Raw genomic sequence first — 5640 nt, 5'->3', positions numbered from 1 at the left:
CATCTGCTATAATATTTAGAACAGTATCTTGTATAGACCAGATGTTAATAATTATTTTCATATTAATTTAATTTTAATAAGTAATAAAGGTTTGATCCACATCTGACATAACATAGAAATTAAACCTTTAAAATAGTCATAAGAAACAAATATTTTTAAATATGTATTTTTATTGATTTCAGAGAGAGGAAGAGAGAGATAGAAACAATGATGATGAGAGAGAATCATTGATCAGCTGCCTCCTGCAAGCACCCCACTGGGGATCAAGCCCACAACCTGGGCATGTGCCCTGACCTGGAATCAAACTATGACCTCCTGGTTCATAGGTTGATGCTCAACCACTGAGCCACACTGGTCGGGCTAGGAGGGCTAGGAGAGAATATTTTCAAAACATATATCTGATAAAGTATTTGAAATCAAAATATAAAAAGATCACTTAAAACAACAAGGAAACAAATAACCCTATTAAAAAGTGGGCACAAGGTTGAAACAGACATATTTCTTCCCAAAGAAGAAATACAGTTGACAAATAACCAGGACCTCCTGGTTCATAGATTGACACTCAGCCACTGGGCAACACTGAGCAGCACAAATAAATATTTTTAATAAAAAGTTTTTATGCATTCAACTTTATTTTAACCCATTGGACAAATAGGGAGGCACTTGTTTTTCTCATTTAATTATATTTTAAGGTCTAAGTCAACCTTTTTTCTGCACTTGGGACCTTCCTATCTTCCAACAAGCTAAGGTCTTTGTCACCGTAATGGCTGCTATGTAAGAGCCATAACATTCAAAGTGAGATGTAGAGTGTGGAACCCTAGACACCTTGAAAAGCTAATGCCTAATTCCTTAATAACCACAACTGTGAGCTGTGTAGCTGCCATTGCATAACAGTACATTTTCCATTATCAGAAATAATGAACCAGATTTCCCCAGTACCCACTTGACTAGGGTAATACATTTGAGGCTTTGTGGTAGAAATTAATGATCTTAGTAGTACTCCAGTGGCCTGGAATCCTTAATGAACATCCCAAAACACTTTACCTAATGCTGAGAAGAGACATAAGCACTATGGGGAAAAAAGAAGCCCATAATTACTTAGCCTTTTATTTAAATCACCTTACAAATTGTTTAGTCTACCCTTACATAATTCGGAGTGTAGACTTTCTTATTCCTGAACGTGTCTTTGTGTTAAGCACATTACATGTCCTGACACATGTGATTAGAGGGGTGGGAAAGAATATGTATTTTAAAAAGTATCCCTTCAATTAATATTTGACAAAGGAGGCAAGAACATACACAATGGAGTCAAGACAGTCTCTTCAATAAATGGTGTTGGGAAAATTGGACAGACACATGCAAAAAACTGAAACTAGACCACCAACTTACACCATACACAAAAATAAACTCAAAATGGATAAAAGACTTAAACCTTAAAAGTAAGATGGGAAACCATAAAAATCTTAAAAGAATCCATAGGCAACAAAATAGCAGACATATCTCATAGCAATATGTTTACGCATACATCTCCTAGGACAATGAAACTAAGGAGAAAATAAACAAATGGAACTACAACAAAATAAAAAGCTTCTGCACAGCAAAAGAAACCATCAACAAAACAACAAGAGAGCCCACTACATGGGTGAACATATTTGCCAGTGTTATAGCGGTAATATGCAAATTATCCATTAGGGCGGTGGGCCAGGCTGCGTGCGCAACCAGTCACCAGGAGATAGGTCCACCCAGCCCCCCACTCCTCTCCTGCGGGTGGTGCCCACAGCTCCCTCCTACCTCCCATGGGCGCCGGCAGCACGCTCCAGCCTCCCGCGGAAGCAGCGCAGCTACCCCCCTCCTCCAGGCTCCCGTGGGTGCCAGTGGCTCGCTTCCACCTCCCACGGAAGCCGCAGGGCTCCCCCGGAAGCAGCGTGGCTCCTGGCGGCGCACAGTGGTCCCCGGGGCGGGCGGCCTACAGCGCTCGCATTATCACGCAATGGGCCACTAGTATCCGATAAAGGTTTAATCTCCAAAACTTATAGGGAATTCATACAACTTAATAAAAGAAGATAAACAATCCAATCAAAATATGGGCAAAGGACCAAAATAGACACTTTTGAAAGTGGACATAGAGAAGGACAAGAGGCATATGAAAACATGCTCAAAGTCACTAATCATCTGAGAGATGCTAATCAAAACAACAATGAGGTACCATCTCACACCTGTCAGAATGGCTATCATCAACAAATCAACAAATGACAAGTGCTGGTGAGGATGTGGAGAAACATACACTGTTGGTGGGAATGGTGTAACCACTGTGGAAAACAGTATGGAGTTTCCTCAAAAATTAAAAATGGAACTCCCATTTGACCCAGTAACCCCACTTCAAGGAATATATTTAAAAAAATCTGAAACAAACACCAGTCAGAAAGGATATATGCACCCTTATGTTCATAGCAGCACATTTTACAATAGCTAAAATTTGGAAACATTTGCAACAGCATGGATGGACCTAGAGAGCATTATGCTAAGTGAAATAAGCCAGCTGGAGAAAGAAAAATATCACGTGATCTCACTCATTTGTGGAATATAATGAACAACATAAACTGATGAACAAAAATAGATCCAGAGACATAGAAGCATTGAACACATCATCCAACCTCAGAGGGAAGCGTGGTGGGGGGGAGGGGTGGTTAAGAGATCAACCAAAGGACTTGTTTGCATGCATATAAGCATAACCAATGAACACAGACAGTAGGGGGTGAGGGTGTTGGGAGGTGGGAGCAGGTGGGGAGAGGTCAATAGGGGGAAAAGGAGACATATGTAACACTTTCAACAATAAAGAATTTTTTTTTTAAAAAAAAAGGATCTCTGTGCCTAGTAGCTCAAATTCCATGTGAGAAATGAGTCTTTACTTTAGCAGAGCTAACTTATATGCCATTGGCCACCCACCCAGTTCTGGTCTATCAAATGCAAATGGAAAAATTATAATTAGCATTTGAATGGGGTAGAGCTCTGTAGATAAGAACTTGCTTTTTATTTAAAGTCATTTTAAAAAACTGCCTCTATCTATAGAAAATTAGCCTTGAAAACTTACCTTACCACCATGACATTTTTTTAACTTAGTTTTGAAGTCACAGGGCAGAATCTGATTCATACTATTAATGTCTCTTTGTTCTTGGTTCTACTGCTTTCTCAAAAATGCCATAGGCAGTTCACTAGAATGACTAATTTACTGGAGAAGTTATCAGAGTCCAGTCAGTTGCAACTATAAAATAACTCAAGTAAGACAATGGTGCCTGCTAGCACTCCATGGCAAAGCTTCCTGCCCAAAACTATTGATTCACCCCAACATATTCGTCCATGAAGTTAAAGAACTCATCTAGAATGTCCTCTTCATAATCAATTTGTCATTCCTGTTATAAATTAAGAAATAAAAATAGGAGACTTTTTTTAAGGTAAAACAAAGTCAAAATATTTTTTACATCACTCAAATGAATTTTGCATCACAAAATTTAAATACTTTAAATACTATTTATATTATAATATTTAGAAGCAGGATGCTTTCCCTGTGTTAGTTTCAAAATAAATTCTTTGTTGTATTTCTCCAGTAGGTGTGAAATATTCAAGAATTTATGTATATATACTATTTGCCATTTTTAATTTAAAAAATTATCATGAGCATAATAAGAAATACTAATCTTAGGTTTAGAATATAAATATAATAAAATTATAGAAATTATCACATTTGCCATTACTATTACAGTGCTGCTACCCAGATACATGAATTTCCAATGGGTTCTGTTAATAAACTATATTTTACTTTTTTAATTTTTATTTTTTTCTTTATTGATTAAGGTATTAGATATGTGTCCTTATCCCCCCATTGCCCCCCTCACCGCCCCCCCACCCCCCCACTCATGCCCTCACCCCCCCTAGTGTCTGTGCCCATTGGTTAGGCTTATATACATGCATACAAGTCCTTTGGTTGATCTCTCCCCCTTCCTCCCACCCTCCCCTACCTTCCCTCTGAGGTTTGACTGTCTGATCGATGCTTCTCTGTCTCTGGATCTGTTTTTGTTCATCAGTTTATGTTGTTCATTATATTCCACAAATGAGTGAGATCATGTGATATTTATCTTTCTCCAACTGGCTTATCTCTCCAGGTCCATCCATGCTGTTGCAAATGGTAGGAGTTCCTTCCTTTTTACAGCAGCATAGTATTCCATTGTGCAGATGTACCACAGTTTTCTAATCCACTCATCTGCTGATGGGCACTTAGGCTGTAATAAACTATATTTTAAAATAACTCACCCAGTACTAATTGAGCTAATATCCCTCAAACATTTTATAACTGATTTTATTCATATAGAAATTGAGAAAATTTAGTCTTCAAATAGTCATTCAATATTCAGAATTATTGTTTCCTTACAAAATTAAAGGTAAAGGATGTGAATTAGATTATGCAGTAGTTGTCAAATCACTCAAACTTATAGTACCTACTTTTCCTGAAAACTGCTACTCAAAACCAAATTAAGTAAACAGATAATAAGATTAGAATGTAAATATAAATAGAATGAAAGAAAATAAAGATTAGAAAAGTGACATAATACAATGCTTCCTGTCTCAAAACTTTTAATATTGTTTGTTGCCCCTCCCATTATTTAGGGTTGAGATGGGTTAAACAAAGACATTGGAAAGGGCTCAGAAATGTCAGCTCGAACATCAAAAGAATATAATTCCGTCAAAAGCCTTCATGCCCTGGGCCCAGTCCCCAAATCCAGCCTCAGCTCTTAATCTTCCCCAGCTTCACTTGTTTTTGTTAAAATATTGAACTCTTTCAAATTCCCTAAACATGACAGACCTTTGCCCATCTTCTTGCCTTTACGAATAATGTTTCCTCTTACCTGCTTCTGATAAATTCCTGTTTGACTATGTTTTAGCCCAAATATAACTTTCTCTTGGAATCTTTCTCTTATTGCCCCAAACAACTATCTTCTCTTTTCTTTATGTTCCCACCATGTGTTATACAGGTAAATTAGCAGAAATGCTCTCATTTACTCATTTTACCGTAATTGTGTTCTTATTTTCCTCCTCACTAAGCACTTCTTTTAAGAACAAGAATATATCTGATTCATTTTTATATTCCTAACATTTATTATAGTTCCTGGCACACTGTGGATGATCAATAGATTCTTTAAGATTAAAATGAGGGAATTAAAATAACAAAGTTATGAATTCTGCCTGAAATTTCATAAAGGATGTTTTGAAGTGGGAGATTAAAAAGTATATATAAATAGGGCTTTTATGAGCATTTCTAAGTGGAGACTTCAAAATGGCAACTCTAGAAACAATAGTTGCCATGAGACCAAATTCAGTAAAGGGAGATAATACTATGCAGATAGAAGAACAAGGACTCCAAACGGACCCATAGGAGTTCTACTTTTTACAAATGTTAGAGGAGAATAAAGGAGAAAAAGGAGTCAACCAACAAAGAGATGAGAATGAAGCCAGGTGAGTGTCCTAGAAGCCAAGTAGAGTCTTTGGTGAGGAAGGGGATGGTCACCTCAGTGAAATATTGCTAAGAAGTAGAGTAGAATTAGTACATAAAAGAGTCCCTTGGACTGGACAATGCGGAGGCTTTTA

This window comes from Myotis lucifugus, unplaced genomic scaffold, assembly GCF_000147115.1.
Source record: "Myotis lucifugus unplaced genomic scaffold, Myoluc2.0 scaffold_0, whole genome shotgun sequence".
Taxonomy (NCBI): domain Eukaryota; kingdom Metazoa; phylum Chordata; class Mammalia; order Chiroptera; family Vespertilionidae; genus Myotis; species Myotis lucifugus.
This window is presented reverse-complemented; position numbering follows the sequence as displayed.